This window comes from Gossypium arboreum, chromosome 13, assembly GCF_025698485.1.
Source record: "Gossypium arboreum isolate Shixiya-1 chromosome 13, ASM2569848v2, whole genome shotgun sequence".
In the NCBI taxonomy this organism is placed as follows: domain Eukaryota; kingdom Viridiplantae; phylum Streptophyta; class Magnoliopsida; order Malvales; family Malvaceae; genus Gossypium; species Gossypium arboreum.
The window spans coordinates 92,528,670-92,551,728 of NC_069082.1; positions in this window are offsets into that span (position 1 = coordinate 92,528,670).

Here is a 23,059-nt window from a genome sequence, read left to right on the forward strand (position 1 = left end):
TAAATACATTTAGTAGTTAAATTTCTTGCTGGATACTTATGTGTATAATTTAATGGTTTTCACTCCATTCACAACTATCATTGTTCAAAATATCAAAACCTTAGCCAACATTCAATTTATGCATCAAGGCCGAATGTATTATCACTATTAAGGTAACCTAGTCTCAAGTATTTTCAATTCTAATGTACAACATCTCAAATTCCCATGACCGATCACACCTATTCTTACTTTCCAATATTCGAAATAATCAAAATCACCTCCTAAACACAATAGTCATGGACAATGCCGAATCCTCAAGTGTTTGAACATAAATTATTTTACTAATATAAACATTCACGAATCATATTCATAGGAAGACCGATTTCTTTCCATAGCACATTCATCATCCATACTTAGATGAAACAACCAAAATCCCTTCCTTTATACCCTAGCCGAATGCTCCAATCATCCATACAAATTACAAATTTTTGCATGGCTAAGTAGGAGCCATTTAACATGCAAGAAAAATAATCATAGGAGAAGAATTTATCATTCTAAGTAAGCTCCTATCTCCAACACTAAATCATTCGGCATTTTGCCTAGACACACATAAGAAATCTCAACTTCCTTGACCTTACCAAGAGTGCATCCACCATTCAACTTAGCATATTACAAAACCAAATCAACAAACTCAAAGCTTACCTCCTAGTAGCCAAAGGTACTTGCCGAATTGACTTGAGTAAATCTCCCTTCTTTTCACCCTTTGTTTCGGCTATAGCAAAAGAAAGAAAACATGAACACTTTTTTTTCTTCTTCTCAAGCCATGGCAATTGTAACAAAATGAGAAAGGATGAACAACAAAATTTTTTTCTCTTTTCTTTTCCTCAACTCACGGCAACAAGGGGGCATCCACACTCTTTTTTTTGTTCATCATTTCCCTTTTTCTCCATTTCTTTATTCTTTCTAACATGATCCATTAACTAGACATGTTTGAAACATGTTCCCTTGCCCATGCTCTTTATTTTATTATTTCTAACATCCACCATTAGCAAAACATGTTCAAGACATGTTTTCTTTTGCCCATCTTCATTACCATGGCCGGCCACTTCCTATAGTTGGCTAAATTGACATGCAAATCCTCATGTCTTTACTTCATGCATTATTTGGCCACTTAAAATTCACCTATCACATTTTCAAGTCCTAACACATGGGTCCTTTCTTATGAATTAGCACCTAATTAATAAAATCAAGGCACGAAATATTTACGCATACAAATTCCACATACAATAAGTACAGAATATAACACCTAATTATTCTTGTGACTCGGTTTTGTGGTCCCGAAACCACTCTCCGACTAGGGTCACATTAGGGGTGTCACATCAGCCTATTATGGTTCCTGAATGGAAATGGGATCGGATTACTATGGATTTTATATCAGGGTTGCCGTTAACTCCAGGGAAGAAAAATGCCATCTGGGCAATAGTTGATAGACTGACTAAATCGGCTCATTTTATTCGCACGTCTGATTATTCTCTTAATAAGTTGGCTAAATTGTATATCCGAGAGATTGTTAGACTTCATGGGATACCTTTGTCAATCATTTCGGATAGAGATCCGAGGTTTACCTCACGGTTTTGGCAAAAGTTTCAAGAGGCATTAGGTACAAAGTTAAATCTCAAAGACCGCCTTTCATCCACAAACCGATGGACAATCGAGAGAGTAATTCGATTCTTGAAGACATGCTCGATGTTGCGTATTGGAATTTCAAGATAGTTGGGAAAGGTACTTACCATTGGTAGAATTTGCTTATAATAATAGTTATCAGACAAGTTTGAAGATGGCACCTTATGAAGCATTATATGGTCGTAAATGTCGGACGCCATTGTATTGGACTGAACTCAAGGAAAGTCAGATTTATGGAGTTGATTTAATAAAAGAAACCGAAGAAAAGGTGAAAGTGATTCGAGATTGTTTGAAAGCTGCTTCAGATAGACAAAAATCTTATGCGGATTTGAAACGAAAAGAAATGGAGTTTCAAGTTGGTGATAAGGTATTTTTGAAAGTGTCTCCATGGAAGAAAGTCCTTAGATTTGGATGAAAGGGCAAGTTAAGTCTGCGTTTTATTGGACCGTATGAAATAATTGAAAAAGTTGGACTGGTAGCATATCGGCTAGCGTTACCACCCGAATTAGAGAAGATTCATGATGTGTTTCACGTATCTATGTTACGCCGGTATCGTTCGGATCCTTCACATATAATTTCACCGACAGAAGTTAAACTACGACCGGATATGACTTATGAAGAAGAACCGATTAAGATTTTAGCTCGAGAAGTCAAACAACTAAGAAATAAAAGTTTGCACTTGTGAAAGTGTTGTGGCAAAAGCATGGGGTAGAAGAGACTACATGGGAACCTGAAGAAACTATGAGAAACCAATATCCACACCTGTTTATTTGGTAAGATTTTCGAGGACGAAAATCCTTAAAAGGGGGAGAGTTGTAATATCCTGAATTAGGGCTTAATCGGAATAGTGGTTTCGTGACCACAAATCCGAGATAGAAATAATTATTTTATAAATATTTTGATGATTATGATATGATTACATGATTGTGTGAAAATTTCGTGATGAAATTCTATGCCTAAAGTGCTTAAATTGAAAGTAGGGACTAAATCGAATAAGCTGCAAAACTTGCATTCTAGAAGTTTTTAGTATGAAATTGTTTTGGAATATTAATGAGGAGGTCTTAAATAGAAATTTGACCAATTTTAAGTTCATGGACAAAATTAGGACATGGAAGGAATTTTTGGAAAGTTTAGTAGTAAGGGTATTTTGGTCATTTAGTTATTAAAATGAATTAAAAACAAAATTAAAAGCCAATTTTTGTCCATCTTCTTCATTAGGCTGAAATTTCAAGGGTTCTCCATAGCTAGGTTTGTTTCAAGCTTCCAAGATCCATAATCAAGAGAAACGAGATTCAAGTCGCGATCGAGGAAAAGAAAAGATTGTGGACTAAATTGCAAAATCTTTATATTTTGGTACCAAGGCAAGTTCATGTGTAAATGTAGTAACATAATTGTCATTTTAAGCAATTTAATGTTGTTTATATGATATGATGCTGATTATTATCATGAAATATTATGCTTCGTGGTTATTGTTGAATAATATGTAATTATCTGAAATACTGGATGAGTATGAACTATCACCGAGTATCGGTTCCGATATTCCGTGGAAGATGGCAAATATGTGAGATCGAGGAAAAAAAGCCCGTTTGAACCTTAGGAATAGATTAGGATACAAGTGACATGTCACTAGGATGGTTGAGCATCCGAACTCGTTGAGTTGAGTCCGAGTTCACTTATGGATGCAAATGTCCGAACTCGTTGATGAGTCTGAGTTTGTGAAATGTAACTAGGCATCCGAACTCGTTGAGTTGAATCTGAGTTCACTTATGGATGCGAACACCCGAGCTCGTTGAGTTGAGTCTGAGTTCACTTAGGGGCGGGTTACATGATTTCTTGATTACATATGAGGCACTTATGTGCAAATTATCCGTGTATCCGAGTTGTATTCCGATGTGTTCAACGGGTGAAATTTCTAGTGAAATGGAAGAACACTTATGATGCAAGTGACGTTTTGGTAAGTGTTGTGAAATGGACACTTTGGACAGGTATGTTCTTAACCCTCGGGTTGAAATTAGATACAACAACGATAAGGTGGTAAGATGATGAATGATGTTTAGAAATGTGATATATGTTTTGGTGATACCATGCTAAAGTTGTTTGATATATTTGTATTGTTATGTTACTTGTTATTTACATATGAACTTACTAAGCATTTATGCTTACTCCTCCTCTTTATTTACTGTAGTTTTGAACAAGCCAGCTCGGGAATCGGGACGGGTCAAGGTTCGATCACACTATCCAAAGGACTTTCATCCGGGTAAATGGCTTGTAAAACTTAAGTATGGCATGTATAGCAATATACTTATTTTGTGTAAATAATTTTATGATATGACCATGTTTGGTTGAGAAAATGTTTGATATTGATAAGTCATGGTGATGGCTAATTTAGATCATGTTTGATATTATGGAAGTTTAATAGGTTATCTAGTTCATAAAAATTCATGGAAAGATGAAACTTGCCTTAAAATGTAATATTGTCAAAGAATGACATGAATTTAAAAAATCACTAAAAATAGTATAAATGGAACTAAATAATGAGTAAGTTATGAAATTGAATCTTAATGAGTATATTTTCATGTGGATTAAACAAAACAGGCATATAGATTATATTTTATGAGATATTTAAACTTTTGTGAAACAGGGCGAGTGATTTCGGATCCCTATTCGACTTTAAAATTCATAATAAATTTTAAAAAATAATTAGAAGTTGTTCTTTATATTTACAGATTCCTTATTAGTTCTAGTTTTAAGAAAAACAAACCTCGTAGTCATTGAAATTCTGTATAGAGAGATATCTGATTCGTAATACACAGATGTTAGAGCAGTCAAACCCTGAAATAGGGGAGACTTTAACTAATAAACTGTACTAACTGGCCCAACTAAAAATTCTAGAAAAACAATTAGTAAATAGATATATGAGTCTAGATTTAGGGAAAATTTACGGATCTTGATCTCAAGTTTCGTAACTCGAGATATGATTTTTCTTGTAACTGTGACGCGGGTAGTAAGAAAGCTGTGAATGTAGAAACAAATGATTTGAAGTTTTTAATTTGATAAATTACGTTAGGTAACCCCTCAAGCTCGACTCCGGCGACGGTTTCGGGCGTGGGGGCGTTACAAGGAAATTGAATAAAAATCATTTTACGAGCCTAGAGGCAAAAGTGTAAATAAGTGAAAGTTTAGGGGTCAAACAAATTTGTAAAAGTATGATTTATGGACCCACTTGAATAATGTGAGTAATAAATGAGCTATATTTGTAATGTTAGATCAAGAAAACAAGATTTGGGCTTAGAACAAGGTTGAACAAGGTTAAGGACTAATTCGAAATAATTAGCCATACTCGGAATTGAGGTAAGTTCGTGTGTTAATAATAATGCAATGCTTGTTTAAATTAAAAATCCCTTATTGTCATTGTATGAATGGAATGAGTGAATACATTGAAAGGTGATGGAATGAGTTCATGATGTGAAAATATGATAGGAAACAATGATGCATGAAATTCAAGAGAATAATGATACATGATTAGTAAGTGCATAATTAATGTGACATTGTATGATATCTCTAATGCCTTGATATAATGTGAAATGTAAATATTTCATTTCTACCATGTATTATTTGTCTTGATGTTTCATGTATTATATGTTAATTGTTACCATGAAAACATGAATGATATTATGAGACATGGATATAAATGGATGGAAAGGGGATTAAATACCCCAGTTGAATAAAAAGGATACTCGATGGATTCTTTTAAAAAGGAATTGAAGGCAAAAAGGATCTAGCCCAGACGGGTGATCCAATCCCTATATAGCCGTCCCGAAGAATATGTGTAAACGGATTTAGCTCGGACGGGTACTCCGATTAGGATATGAATTTTGCTTGGACTGGTAATCCTGCCGCAGGAATGAGGTTTGAGGGAGCGTGTACTTGAAATGATCACTTGTATGAATTGATGGTAAATGGGATATCCATCAAGATTCTGAGAAGTTCAATAAATTTGATATGAAAAATGAAATAAAGAGTCCTTGCCATGATACATCATTTATATTAAATGATACTATTATGATGCATATGAATTGTCATGTTTGGACGAGTGTTGTGCAAAATGATAGCACAAATATGTACTCGAAACCCACGAACATATGTTTGACATGTGAAATGAAATGGACTTGTGATAAGAATGTAAATGAATGAGTGATTCATATGTGAATAATTTTATGGCAATCTTATGTTATTATCATTTTGTTGCACTAAAATAGTTTGGACAGCAGCAGTAGTCCTACTTTGAAAATCCACCAAAAATTGTGGAAGTCAAATTAAAGGCTGAATAAGATATGGAATTAAATCTTAATGAGCCTAGTTTCATATAAAGGAAACGTTGTAAGCATAGGAATCTCAAATTTTGAGATATTTTAATTCTTGTGAGACAGAGTTAGAATGAGTTTATAATCCCCTGTTCTGATTTGAGAAAATCACTGGAAATTGTAAAAAAAAATAATCATGGGTTATAAATTATATGCTTAAAATAATTAATTAGTCTATTTTCAAAGGAAATAGACGATAACATTTTTCGAGTTTCTACTATGAGATAATTGAATTTTAGTAAAGGAAGGTCGAAACTGTCGGACAACAAAATAGAGGAGATTTTAAGAAATAAACTGTACTTATTGGCTAGACCAATATGGTAAGAAGATATATGAGTCTAGTTTTTTAGAAAATTAACAGTTCTCAATTTGGAGTGCCCTAGCTCCAGATATAAATAATTTAGTGACTGCGACTCGAGAAAACAACATAACTAGACTTTGAATAAAAAAGAGAAATTGAAAAATAGCATGCTAATGCAATGCTTATTATTTTTCATGCGAACTTACTAAGATTTAAGCTTACTTCCTCCTCTCCATTTCTTTAGCGTTGTCAGGTCGGCTCGGGGTTGAAGATCATCGGAGGCAGCATCACACTATCAAGCTACCACCTTTGGAGTATTGATGAGTCTTAATGTCTGCAAGTGAGTGACATGTATAGGGACTTAGTTTTTATGTTAGATGTTGTTTTGATTAGCCAAATGTATTGGCTTATATTGATTCATTATATATAGCCATGAGATGTGGCTTATAATGGCTATGGCTTGTAAGCCTATTCATCCATGCTATGTGTTAATTTCTTGAGATGTGGTTATGTGATTTTGCTTGATTAATATGAATGGGAAGTGTATGACATATGTGCATAATGAATGCTTTAGGACCATTCGAAGTGGTCATGGCTAAATGCGTGACATGGTAATAAATTGATAATGATTGAACATGAATATTTTTCGAATGAGTAGAGACTGAGTGTTGGGTTAAATGTTGTGGTTAATTGGTAAAAGTGTTATCAATGTGATAAGGCTATTGAACGTGAATTGGAATGTCTAACTTGTTGTAACATGAGAAATTGAAAAACACATGTATGACAACATAAAAATGATTTAATTGGGTTTTATTAAAGAATGATTGACCATTGAAATGATGTTATAATATATATTTATGATATGTTTAAGTATGAAAGAGATTAAGGGCAATAAAAGGCTTGAAAAATAGCCTAAGTATTGGCCACACGGGCAGAGACACGGCCGTGTGTCTCAGCCGTGTGGATGACACAGCCTAGCACACAGGTGTTTAGATTGACCATTTTGTTCAATTTATTTGCTGACGTCATAAACAAAGAGTTACATGGCCTGAGGACACAGGCATGTTGATGGCACACGAGCGTGCCCTTGTGTCCACACGGGCATGTAACCCTGTTTCATGGGAAAAATTTTTGAGTTTTTCCCAGAGCTTTCCAAAGTTCTTGATTTAGTCTCGAACCCTTTCTAAAGTATGTTTTGGGATTCGTAAACCCAAATAAGGGACTTTGTGCATGTGATTGAATGTTTTAAAATATGAATGAAATTTTATGGCCCAGTTTGCATGATTGTTTGTGTTTAAGTCCAGTAATGCCTCGTATCCTGTCCCGGCGTCAGACATAGGTAGGGGGTGTTACAATTGAAATGGTTGATATGTGGATATATGTATGTGGCCTTTTAATGGATGACTTTATAGTCTTTATGATGCTTAGATGATGGAAGTTGAACTTAGTCATTTTGGTATTAAAAATGTAGTTGGTATTTATGGCTTATGGTGCTAAATGTTAAATGGTCAATTTGGTGGTATGAGTGTGGACTTGATATGTGAACAAAATGGTAAAATGCAAATCATAGTATTCATTGTTATGGGAATGATAATGAAAAACAGGAGATACTTTTTCTAGAAATATGGACAAATGGAAGTTTAACTCCGAAAGAAGCACTTTTGGCTAAACTATGCATAAGGTTATACATGTTTAAATATTGTGATTAAGGTACCTTTTGGGCATATTGGTTGTATGAACATATACTTTATTTGGATAGCTTGTTGTTGCACGGTTTGATGCTCTTTGGGATGCTTGATTATATGTGAGAAAATTGGCTTGGAAATGGCCTATTTTTTGTCCACACGACTGTTTGTACCCTGTAGGTTTTTAAAGGTTGCATTTCAAGAGTCACACAGCCTGGCACACGGGCGTATGGCTTGGCCGTGTGACCCAAGTTAGAGAGTTACACGGGCTCGGGCACGACCATGTGTCCCTACGTCGAATGTCAACATGGCTTGAGACACGGGCATATCTTTCAGTCGTGCGAGTCACACGGCTGTGTGACCTCTACAGTTTGAAAATTTTTATCTTTTCCCAAAAAATTCTATATGTTTCTGATTTAGTTTCGATTTCTTTCTAATGTGTTTTTAGGGCCTCGAGGGATCATATAAGGGACAATATGTATGTTATTGATGGAGTTTGATATGATTGACATTGTGAAGTAAATGATTTAAATTTTTGATAATTTTGAAATGTTAACTCCGATAATGCTCTATAACCCTATTTCGACGACGGATAGTGTTAGAAGGTTTCCTCATCTCGATGTGACTCTTTGACTAGGCATATTGTGACCTCGAAGCAACAACGTTTCCGTGAGAATCCCGCACTGTTCCTCGTCACAACACCAAGGGTTCGTTTTTGCGATGTGAAAATTTGTTATTTCCAAATTCAACTTCTTATAAATTAAAATAGACCTGAAATCACTTATATATTTTCCAAATTCAACTTATTGTAAGTTAAAATAGACCTGAAATCACTTATATACATTCTTATACAACCAATTCATAAGCTTACCAAATGATTTCAAGTGAAAAAAAATACACTAATTAGTAATCTCCAAAACAACAACTATTCAATCTAACTTCAACCATTCATATATCCAAGACCAACCAAGATTCATTCAAGTGCATAACTATTAATCTTAGACTTAAAACCAACTAAATAAACACATCCAAACACAAATTCAAAACTTTATCATATGATCCTATCATATACAACTTAATCATTTGAGACATTTAGCCAAAAGTCCTTAGGTACATGCCACAAAACCAAAATGAATGAATTATACAAACTTTGTTGAGTCAAAAATGTCTGTCTAGATGTTGGCTTCACTTTTCGAGCCTTCGAGAGGTACCAAAACTTGTGCACAAAGAAAAAAAATCATACGTTGAGCAATAGGCTTAGTGGTATATTTATAATTCAAGACATAAATATATATAACCGAACATTAACAAAAAGCTTTAGCAAAAATTATGTATTTATATTCTTAACACTTATACAAATCATATACCAATTTGTAAATTATATTTCATTATCAATCCACATGTATAAAAATACCAACATGTTATCAACCAACCTACTTAAAATTGCAAATATATGTTAAATTCCAACTTGTTCACCAATTAGTAATCATACAATACATTTAAGAATTAAACACATACATTTATATAACTATGCCATTCAGTTTGATTTTGGAGTCTACCGACTCATTCATATACACTTCGGCCCTCAAGCTCATTTTCGATTATTTTGCATAACAAGATTCATACTTTATTCATTTCAATTCATATATGAATTTATTCAATTCTCAAGTATCATACACTTTCATTTTGGTATAAGTTATCAAGATCATTATCAATGAGCCCTATTAGCCTAACTCAGGCTTGGACGAATACATGGATCCTCTAACCAAAAGACCAGACTGGAACCAAAGTGCATTATCATATAAGTCAAAATAAAAGAAACTGGCACGTAAAGTGCATACTGGCATACGATGTGCATCCTAGTGCGTAAGCACATAAATCCATACACAATCCAATCCTATGACATGCCAACTATACTAGACCCAACTCGACTAGTTAATAGGGTATCAACATTCAATTCCTTTTTACAATTTGGTACACAAACCATTTCTCAAAAATTTCCACTATCATGATCCAATTTATTAACATATCACATATAATTCACATCATTCAATAAATATTTTCACCCTATTCCATAACACATATCATATTACAAACAATTCATGCTATTTTAAACTTTATTCACTTTAGTCTTCTATTATAGTAATCCATATTCAAGCTTAATATAATAGTTCAATGTATCACTATATACTCACCTTGACATTCTTATATGTAGATAACACAAAAATTCAACCAATTAAACATCTTTAAATCATAAATGTACAAACTGAGATTTTGTGCATCACTCGTTGACTATTTTTGCTTTTCCTCTCCCTCTCGACGGTTCAATGTTGTCGTTAGCTACGAATAACCATAAAACATGTCATATCATCAAATTTAGTCCCTAAACCCTAAAATGAGGTGGTGATACTGGGATTTCATTGTCTGTTCTAGTTCCCAGGTCACCTCTTCGGTACTATGGCTACACCATAGAACTTTTATCAAAAGCATTTGTTTATTTCTCAGCTCTTTCATTTCTTGAGCTAAGATTTCGACCGACTTTTCCTTATAAGAAAAATCAGGTTGAACTTCAATTCCTTCTACCGTAATAAAATGAGATGGGTCAAACCGATATCATCAGAGCATGGATACATGGAATACACCATGAGTCTTTTGCAATTCCGGCAGTAGAGCTAGGCGATAAGGAATCAGTCCCATTCTCTCAACAATTTCATACAGTCCGATAAACCTGGGACCCAATTTCCTTTTGTGGCCAAAGCATAGGATCTTTTCCATAGAGATACTTTCAAGAATACTTTATCACCCACTGCATATTCAATATCTTTTTGTTTCAAATCATCATATGACTTTTGTCTACTAGATGCTGCTTTTAATCTATCCTTGATAAGTTTTACCACATTTTTAGCTTCCTAAAGCAATTCCGGCCTGAGGACCCTCCTCTAGCTCAATTCTGACCAATAGGTAGGCATCTACATCTACAACCATATAAAGCTTCATATGGAGCCGTCTGAGTGCTCGACTAGAAATTGTTATTATACAAAAACTCAGTTAATGATAAATAGTGTTCCCATCAAAACTTAAGATCCATAGCAAAGGCTCGTAACATATCTTCCAACACTTGAATAACTCGCTCTGACTGGCCATCAGAATAAGGATGGAATGTCATGCTGAAATTTAACCTTATACTTAATGATTCATGCAACTGCTTCTAGAATCTCAATGTAAAATAAGGATCTTAGTCAGAGATAATAGATACAGACACACATTGCAGTCTAACTATCTTGCGAATATAAACTTCAACCAACTTTGGAAGCGACCAATTAGTTCTCACAGTAAAGAAATGAGAAAATTTTTTCATTTGATGCACTATTACCCAATCACATTCCTTTTGCTCAAAGATAATGATAGACCAACTACAAAATCCATAATAATTCGTTTCCATTTCCACTTTGGAATAGAGATAGGCTGAAGCAACCCAGTGGGAACTTGTTATTTGACTTTTACCTATTGACATGTTAGACATTTAGTGACATACTCAACAATTTCTCTTTTCATTCTAGACTCCTTCCCGCCTTTCCTGGTCTTTGAGTTAGAGTGGAAGTTGAAGTGGATTGTATGATTCTCGCAAGTCACGTACATTTTCGCACTACATGGGTGCGTAGCAAAAGGACTATCATGAACCTCATGTAAAATCATATTTTTCATATCAGCATTATTAGGAACACAGCTTCAATTGTGAAATTGAAGGAAATCATTCTCATCAATGTCAAAACTCTCAATATCACCTTACTGAAAGAACTTTATTTTCTCTGCCAACTTAGCTTTGGTAGACTTCGCTTCTTTAATCTAATCAAGCAACACGAGCTTAACTTTCAACTCAGCTAAAAGGCTACCATCATTACAGATACTGAACTGAGAAATATTGCTCTCAATTCAATTGCTGACTTCCACCTTAAAGCATCAAACACAACATTTTCTTTGCTTAGATGATAGTCGATTACACAATCATAGTCTTTTAGCAATTCAATCCAACAACATTGTTTCAGGTTCAACTCATTTTGGGAGAGGAGATATTTGAGACTTTTATGATATATGAAAATATGAAACTTTTCACCTTACAAAAATAATGCCTCCAGATCTTTGGGGCAAATACCACAGCGACAAGCTCTAAATCACGCGTAGGGTAGTTGCGTTCATATGTTTTCATCTATCGGGATGCATATGCAATTACTTTACCATTTTGCTATTAGATTTGGTACCCAAAGTGTAGTATTTTTGTCTAAGTACACTTGTAATTTTTTTCGAACAGATTGGTTAATAATTAATAAAATCATTCATAAATTACATTAATATTTTATTTATTATCCTTACGTGGCTTTTGCATGTAAAGCAAAATAAAAGTAAATGTTGCTCACTGGTTGTCTAACATTTAAACTAATACTAAGTGGTATTATGTGGTCGGATGGTAATACAGAAAGACAACTCATATTAGTAAACAAAACTTAACATGTCCTTAGTCTAATAAAAAATGAGCAAACTGATTGAAAGACTAATATGACGTCTATCAAGTCCAATTGGGGAGACACTTTGTCTTGGGCATTAGATCGGATGAATTTTAGAAGATAGAGACATAGATGTGACTGACTAGACTGACAGTATATTGAACTGGACCTAAGAAGAATAAATCCTGAATCTGTTTATGGATTTATGCATCTTTGACGTTCATAGTGTGGCATATCTAAATTTGAGTGGATGACAGACTATGTATGTGGGACTCATACTTTGATGTAACTAAAAGTTTGAGTGTGAATAGATAAAGAATCAAAATCTAGTGTGTTGGGTACACGACTTCTGCAATATGTAGCATTATTCACAATAGTGGAATTCATAACCTGAGACATGGGTAAATGATATCCTCTCATTCACATTACATGGTTGATGAAAGGTAAATGTGGCCACGGGTCGTTCTTCTTTGTGATGAATGACTTGATTATTATTTGATAGTAATATACTTTTAACGAAGGAAGATGTAATGGTTACCATGAGATAAGCTAGGATCATATGGGGAGAACGAATATTATCCCAAAGAGATTAAGGATATCTTATGAGGGTAATACACTTATGACAAGGTCATTGGATGAGCACTGATCGAGTTCCTTTTGTAATGGTATGCCATTGGGGAGAGTTCAGTCATGATACTGTAGTGGAATGAATTTATGACTAAATGACTTTATAATTAATAGGCGAAAAGCTTAAACTTAATTATAAATCATTGGAGCCTTAATCGAATATGTTCAATCGATCCCTCCGCTAGCTCGTTGAAACCAGAAATGAATTGCATGTTGAATCGAATGAACAAAAATAAATAGAAATGGTGAAAATAGAGAATAAGAAATCATTTGGAAATTATTATGGTTTTTCCAAAATGAAAATAGTGAAATGGAATCATTTGGAAATGATTACGGTTGTAACAACTCGTTTTTGAGTCAAATCGAAATAGTAGTTTTGGTACCACAAATTTGAATAAAAATATTTATTTTATTATTTTATTAAAGTTTACAGCATGATAAAATTATTGTGTGAAAGTTTTGTAAAGAAATTTTATTGTTGGAATGCTTAATTTAGTAAAAAGGACTAAATCGCGTAAAGTGTAAAATGCATGTTCGATTAGCTAAAGGTGTTAAATAGCTATAGAACCTAAAATTTAAGGTCCTTATGTTGTAATTAGATCATTATGTTGGTGAATGGACATTTATGGACATAAAACATGTGAATTTTAATGTTTTGAACCAATGGTAAATTAGTAAATTATGAAAAAAGTTATAATAAAAACAAAATCATAAAATGTGTCCATCTTTCTTTCTTTCACCGAAATTGGAGATGAAGAAAGCCTTTGTTAGGGCTTGGAATATTCGGTCACTTAGGAGCTTAATTGTAAGTTCATTTTAGCTCGGTTTTTAATGAATTTTTTTGTTTTTGAGATTGTTGCTTCATATTCTAGATAGCCTATACCTTAGATTTTGAAACTGTTAAATATTAACATGTTTCCATTGTTGAATGTTTGAGTAATTTAATGGTTGATGATGGATTTTGAATAATTGTTGATAGTTAAACTAGTTTTGTAAAATGATTTTTGACAAAAATGTTAAAAAAAGGGATTAATTTGTAAAAATGTAAAATTATGTGGGTAAAGTGTGAATAAATAAAAGATATGGGCTATCAGGGACTCTATTAAAATTTGGCTAAGCATGGATTGTACAAAATTGCATGAATAATATGTGAAAGTTTAGGGGCAAATGTGTAAATTTGCCAAAATATGAATTATGGGCTAAATTGAATAGATTAAATACTGAATGTACTGAGTTTGATAATATATAGATCAAGATAAGCCGAGATTGGAATTAGATCAGGGAAAAAGAAAAGTGGACGGATAGCCAATATTTGCTATCCGAGCTGTACAAGGTAAGTTCGTATAATTAGAATCGAACTTTTAAATACTTGTAATTATTCGATATGTATGTTTATAATTGATTAATTGATATACTTGGAATATGAATGCCTTAGTGATATAGATTGTTAGTTACTGAGCCCTGTTTGAACCGTATAAATTCGTAGGATACGAGTGACATGTCACTAGGGTTACCGTTTTGGTTGAGATCCTACATTTATTGTGTACTCACCATAGCTCGAATGAGCTTACTAATATATTAGCTCGTAAGAGCTTACTGTTTTCAGCTCGTCAGAGCTTACCGTTTCATCTCAATAGAGCTTACTGTCCATCAGCTCAGGAGGAGCTTACTGTTTATAGCTTAAAAGAGTGAAAAATAATAATGAATTGATGGATTACTGATTTATACATAATGTATATCACCCGAGTATTCCTCGATATTCTAAAAGGTTCAACGAGCATAAATATTGTTTATATGGATGAGCTACTACTTGCAAATGGATTATTGTTTACATGATTGAGAATGAAATGTTACTAATGTTGTACATGATATATGAATTTGGTATAATGCAATGTATTGGGTATTGAATTGAAATAATGGATGGTTACATGTACTTATATGGCTAACTTGTTGATGAATGTTTGTGTTTAGGCAATTGGAAATTGAGTTGAGTATATTTTATTTATTACCTTAATTGTAGAAATGGTAAGTTTAATTTTGAATTATACGGGCTTACTAAGCTATAACGCTTACTCTGTTTCTTTTTCCATGTTTTATAGAGGTTCGATAGCTCGCTCGTTTCAGACAAGTCGGAGTTATGCATCACACTATCCAGTTGCCGTTTGGTACTTTTGAACTTGTGGATATATCTAAATATGGCATGTATAGGCTAGTTATAAAGATGATAGTTATGTTCACTTGAGATGGTGATTTTGGTTTATGTTGTGATAAGTCTAAGCCATGTGATTTGGCTAAATTTGATGTTATGTTTTGGTAAGTATTATATGGAATGGAATTTTGCAAAGATGTCTTATTATGTGGTAAGCTTATGAATAGAAAGTGCATGGTATTAGTTGATTATTTGAATGTTATGATGAATTGGTATAATTTAAGTATGGAATGTTGTGGAATGACTGCCTATTGGGTTATGAAATGTTGCAATATATGCTTATGCATGCAAGTGAAAATAGGGTGCCAAAAATGGCTTTGCAAATAGCCTATTTTTTTGTCTACACGGGTAGAGAAACGGGCATGTGTCTCGGCCGTGTGAGACACATGGTCATGTTACACAGCCGTGTATCCCCTAGTGTTGAATTAAAATGAAGTTAGTATGCTCAGTATACCCCCTATTTGGCACAGGGCCTAACACACGGGTGTGTGACTTGGCCGTGTTGCATAAGTCAGTATACTCTTTAGTTTTCACACTGCCTGGCACATGGGCGTGTCTTTGGCCATGTGATGCAAGTCAGTATGTATGCCCTGTTTCTTCACCATCTAAGACACAGACGTGTCTACTAGCCATGTGAGGCACACGGCCTGTTCACACGGGTGTGTAGTCCCCGTATGTTTGAAATTTTCCTAAGTTTCCAAAATTTTCATATGTTATCAGTTTAGTCCCAAACCACTTTTAAAGCATGTTTAAGGCCTCATAGACTATTATAAGGGACAAATAGATTGGAATTGCATGTTGATTGTATGATTTAATCAAATATATGAAAATAGTACATTTATATGTGTTTCTAGTCTAGTAATACTCCGTAACCCTATTTTGGCACTAAATACGGGTGAGGGGTGTTACAATGGTTTTCTAAAAAATTAAAATGAAAATGGAGAAATTGAGTCATTTGAAAATAAATGTGGTTTTCTCTAAAAAATGAAAATGAAAATAGTGAAATGGAATCATTCAGAAATGAATGTGATTTTCTCCAAAATGATAATGACCTAAAAAATGAATTTATGTATTTTGAATTAAATGAAGTTCGTAAATAAAAATAAATCATTTGGTCATAGTGAACCGTTGAATACAAAAAAAATATATATTTTCTCATAGATTTTTTACGGTAAAGTCGTTATGATTTTAATAGAATTAGAATTAGGTTGAGAAGATTATTTAATTGAAAATATATTATTAAGTTTTTTTACGGAAATAGAAAAACAAATAGCGGGTTGGCTTGAATTATAACGTATTAGGTTAAAAGTACTAGTAGTACTTGTAATTGGCTCACTATGGGAGAAGCCCAAAAGCCCCTCATGTTAAAGGGGTGGATGACAAACCCTAGTAATATTAACTAGGGTTTTCGCTGCCTATACTTCTAGTTAAACTAGGAGTTCGTTTTCTAGTTGAAATAAACTTCTACAACTCAACAAGGGTTATACCTTAGCTCCCTATAAATAGATGGCATCGATAGAGCTATTTACAAAAATTTAATATATTGTTATTTTGATGAAAAATAGAGAGAATTTATTCTTGACTATTGAATCTATTTTTGGAACAACAATTTTTGCCAGTTTTTATTTGAGAAGAGATTTTCCATTTTCATACTAAAGAAAAGAAAGCTATTCCTAGTTCTGTGTTTTGATTCAAACATTTGAGCCCACACTCGAAGTAGTTTGTTTTAGGAGAATAGTGGAGAAAATCGTTTGGTTGAAAGTTGGGAACAACAACGATTCGTCTATTCAAAAACACAGATGCGAATTTGATTTAGGGTTTATTGTTATAAATATCACATACCGGGTCAGTTTTCAAAATTTATATTTTTCGTCGTGCAAGAAAACCATTTTCAAATTGGATTTTTTCCAACAATTGGTATCAGAGCTCCATATTTGCTATGTTTATAGTGTAAATTGAGATTGAAATTCTCTCTCTTCTTCATGTATGATTATATTTGATAAGATGTGACATTCTTGTAATTATATGCATGTTTAAGGTAATGTATGCGAATGAATGCATGCAATTTTCTCTATTGTTATTAATGATAAAGTAATTTTGCCAAAGTTGTGATTCCTAGAAAATTAATTATAATTTATTATAATCTTAGGCATTTATATTTTAGATTGTGGAATATCATCTTCACGCAAGATTTATTTTATTTTTATTATTTATTTAGAATAAAATATGTAGTCGAAAATGGACATAGAAATTTTCTATTATTTTTCCCGACGAAACCGGAGAATCGAGACGTAGCCAAATTGATTGAGACGATGCAAACCCAACCCAACCAAATCAACGCGAAATCGACGATGGTCTGACAATAGGAGGCTGTCGGTGGTGTAGCAATGATGATCGAAGGCAAGGGGCCACTAGCGGTGGCAACAACACGAAAATGGTCAAAAAAATGACAATAAAAACATAAAATGGTATCGTAATAGAAGTCTGTGGTGACAAAATTGAAGATCCAAAGTATGTTTTGGGGGTGAATTTTTTAATTTTGCATTTTTTATTTTTTCTAGGATGAAATTATGGAAACATTGGTTTGTTAGAGTCATTTAAATTTTATGCTTTTATATATGAGATAAATATGATGATTTTTATATGACTGCGAATGTATGTTCATGCATATATATGGTAAGCATGCCATATAGTTTAGGGAAGAATGTCACATGTACTTGTCATGCATATATTGATCATTCATGACTAAAACCAAACATTAAAAACCTTACATGTTTTTTAAAATATTTTCTGAAAGAAGGTCCTTGATCTGCTACAAATTGTAATTTTCAGTTATTACCATTTGGACTTGTTACTGTAGAAAATATAATTAAGTTTAATCCATCCTCCATTGGGCACAATCCTCGGAGTACTTCCTGGACACCGTGTATAATACTATATTATAATTTGACCCACATACTTGCAAACACCGCTGTTTTAATTTCATATCTTTCTGTTGCACTATTTCTAGTCCAAATGTTCACACATTTGGTGGCGTTCAAGTTGTTGGCACCATTGTCGGGGAGGTTTCGACATTAAACTAAATTTTATTTTTTGCAATTAGGAGGATAAATAAGAAAATTGAAAATTATAGATACAATTTTTTTTTATTTTCCATTGATTTTATTATTTTTTCTCTTTTTCCTAATTTTAGTGTATGACTCGAAGTGGAAGCATTCCAATTGAGCCATATCCTGATCCAGAGTGAATTGTGAGACGCAATTGTCAACCAATGCAAAGCAATCCGCTTGTGGTGGTTGACTCAAATCGAGAAAATCCATTATTTGATTATCGCTTGAACCACAAGCACAAATTCGAGTTGAGCCACTGATGGCTCAACAAAGAACTTTGCGCGACTATACACTACCAATTATAGATGTTGTGCGAGGCAGTATCGAGGGGTCGACTATCAATGAAAATAATTTTGAAATCAAGATGGCTACCATATAAATGATTTAAAACACTCTGTAGTTCCAAGGAAACATGATGGTGAATCCCAATCAGCATTTGAAGTGGATCCTTCAACTCTGCGACACATTTAAATACAACGGGGTCACCAATTACGCTATCCGTCTTCAGTTGTTTCCCTTTTCATTATGTGATAACACATATGATTGGCTTGATTCGTAAGAACTAGGTTCCATGACTACATTGGATGATTTAGCTGGAAAGTTTTTACATAAATTCTTTCCCATCAACAGGACCATCCAGCTTAGATACGATATTGCCAATTTTAAGCAGATTGAGGGAAAAAATCTATACGACGTTTGGGAACATTTTAAGTATCTATAAAGGAAGTGTCCTTATTACAAGATGCAAGAGTGACTTCAGATGCAAATATTTTACAATGATTTGGACGAAAATTTGAGGTATCGGTTGTACTGGGGAAGTCTAATTTGTCATAAAATTACAGCAGATCAAACTCCTCACACATAACTCTTTGCTTGTCTTCAAGAAAACATACCAAACATGAAAAAAGAAAGAAAACCCTTGGACTAGATTAGATAATTAAGTCACATAGTGGTGAAATATCAAACTCGTATGAGAACTACCTTACATGCAACTTAATAATAATATCTAGATAACTTGGTTATTACTACTGCAAAAAAAGAAAAAAACAAACAAAGTTTACTAAGTTAAAATGTCAATAGATATAGAGGCAATGAAAATGAATGTATAAACAAGTGTTATGTATCAAAATAAATTATGTGGATCACTCATCGATATTTAAAAATAATTTGTCATATTCGTTCAAAAAAATACAAGCAGTTCACGAATTATTGTGTTAGTGAATTATTTGGCTCCTAGAGATTTTCTTGGCTTGTAGCCTTATGAGGCTTTGGATGGTTTAAAATTCAAAAAACAGACACTCAAAATGGGTTCAAGCACTAGAAACAATTAAGCACATGACACGGTTCCCTACTCGCCCCAAATTTATCCGCTTGAACCACAAGCACAAATTCGAGGAGAGCCACTAATGGCTCAATAAAGAACTTTGTGCGACTACGCAGTACCAATTCTAGATGTTGTGCGAGGTAGTATCAAGAGGTCGACTATCAATGCAAATAATTTTGAAATTAAGACGGCTACAATACAAATGATTCAAAACACTTTGTGGTTCCAAGGAAACATGATGAAGGATCCCAATCAGCATTTGAAGCAGATCATTCAACTCTACGACATGTTTAAATAGAACGAGGTCATCAATGATGCTATCTGTCTTCTGTTGTTTCCCTTTTCATTATGTGATAATGCGTATGATTGGCTTGATTCGCAGGAACCAGGTTCCATCATTACATGGGATTATTTAGTTGGAAAGTTTTTACATAAATTCTTTCCCATCAGTAGGACCATCCAACTTAGATGCGATATTGCCAATTTTAAGCAGATTGAAGGAAAAAAATCTATACGAGGTTTGAGAATGTTTTAAGCTGCTATTAAGGAAGTGTCCCTATTATAGGATGCAAGACTGACTTTAGATGCAAATATTTTACAACGATTTGGACGAAAATTTGAGGTTTGGGTTGGATGGTGCATCCGAAGGAGCAATCATGAAGAACACATGTGAGTGAGCTTGTAAGCTAACTGAAGAAATGGCTATGAACTCTTATATGTGGCCTGATGAGAGGTTCTCCTACAACTCGAATCCACCAACGTTTAAAGCTACTCGCGAGGAGAATAAAGTTCCGTTTGTTTCACTGAAAATGACTTCTGAAAAATAATTTCTAGAAAATGATTTGCTTTTCTGGAAAAGTTAATATTTTCTGGTGTTTAGATAAATCTGTGTAAAATATTTTCTGTTGTTTGGTAGATTTCTTAAAAATATTTCATAAAAGTTATTTTCAATTAAATAAACATACATTTGAGATTTTCTTATTTTTTCATTGTTTAATTGAATTTATTTTTATCTATAATTTTATATTTTACATTGTTTTTGCATATATTAAAAATATTATGTTAAATTCATATTCATTACAACACCATTTTTTTAATTGCATGACTACTAAGTGAGTATTTTTTATTTAAAAATGTGACATCGACAAAATTGACGTCGACGATTGGACTTGATTTTCAAATTTGAAAGTAAAAGGGACTAAATTCTTGAAAATAAAAGTACAATAACTAAATTACAAATCATGAAGTGTACATAGACTTATGACATATTTTAACCTTTATACTACAAAATATTTATTATTAATATATTTATAATTGTAATAAATATTTATTGTTAAAATATTAATATTGAATATTTTCAATAATATGTGAATAATATTGTTTAAAATTATTATTTTTAAAATTTATTATTAAAATAAAATTGAAATATTAAATAATTTATTAAAATAATAAATTATATTTATATTAATAATTTATTATAAGACTAAATATAAATAATTAAATATGTATGTTTAATAATATTAAAAATATAATATTTTAAATATTTTTAAAATAAAATAAAATTAATTATCAAGATAATAATATTAAGCTTGATTTAAGTTAATTTTATAAAAAATAAAATTATCTATAGATAAGCTCTTTTCTGGAAAATGACTTATGCTTTTCAAAATGGTAAGTCATTTTACAGGAAAAATAGCTTATTTTACCTTGACCTATAAGTTATTTTTCATTGACCAAACTATGTTCTGTGAAACAAACACAGGAAAATACAGAAAATATTTTCCGTAAAACCTTTTACATGTAAACAAACGAATCCTAAGTATCAATAAATTCTGAAGAAGTTGAACCATTTGGAAACGACTGTCAAACCATCCATGATGGAGTCAACTAGAATCTATGGGCAATATTCTGAGAGCCAGCTAGAAGAGGTAAACTATTTGGGTAATAGGGTGGAAATCCTTATTTAAACACATATAACCCCTGCTGGAAAGATCATCTACACTTGTAGTGAGGAGGTAATCAAGGAGGCATAAATGAAATGGAAAGCCGACCGAACCCTCCTTATCAACCTCCATATTTGTAGATATCTCAGGAGTGTAACACCCCAAAAAGTTTTTTTTTAGCTTTTGAAAATTTTGACACAAGTGTGTATCTGCTTTAGTGGTTATGTATTCTGGGAGTGTGCGAGAGGTCCCAAGTTCAAGCCCTGTCTTGGGAATTTTTTTTTATTTTTCTGAGTGAAGCCTTAACCTGGCCTATAGGGCTTAAGTTTAATTATTGGTAGAATCATATCAGAATGGGCCTGCTAGTCTGGTGGTTAAGTAGTGTGTTGGCTTGCTGATGGTTCTGAGCTCCAATCCTTGCATGGGTGAGGGTAGTAATTTTTGCTCGTTTCCATGAGGGTGTTTTAGTAGACTTGGGATACTAAGTAGTGGGTAAGTGGTTGAGTGAATCTAGGAGTTTGAGTAAAAATGTTATTCCAAAGGAAATTCTCTGTAGAAAACTGACGTCTTTTCCCATTTTCTTTTTCCTTTTATCTGAGTTTTTCCGTCTTTCGTTATCAATTTCTTTTCTTGAATTCTCTCCTGTCCTTTTGTTACTAGTATTTTTTCGTCCATCCCTCTGTATTGTTGATCACGCATGAGTGGTAAGTGTATGGTGGTTGTTATCGTTCTTAGATGTTGTTTGTATTCTCATTAGTCTGATTTTGAGGTTTTGGCAGTAGTGTTTTGTGGGGATCAAGGCTCTCATCGTACTATTCCGTAAACAAATCAATCTGAAGTGTTGGGGGTAAGTTTTCATCGCTCTAGGAAAGAGTACTTTGTTTCGGGATTGGTTAGTTCGGATGTGTGAATGATTAACTGAGTGAAATATTGGTCAATCTTAGGTACTGGAGTGCTAAGGAGGGTTTAGACATCAAAAATGATACAGGTCAGTGGATTAGGGTTATAAGGCATTATCAGACATATCAGAACATTTTGTAATCATTTCACAATCAAAAGTCATACTTCGTCATATCATAGTTAAATATCAACAAAAAATCTCTTTCTTAGGTCAACGAGACCTTAAACATGCATTAGGAAAAGGTCGGGACTAAACCAAACACATACAAAATATTTTGAAGCTAAACAGTTTTTCTAAGTTACAATGGTCACACGCTCGTGTGAACAGATCGTGTGCCTCACACGGCATTAGACACGCCCGTGTGTCTAGGTCATGGCGAAATAGGGCATACATATTGACTTGACATGCCCTGCGTCTAGCCTGCGTTAGAA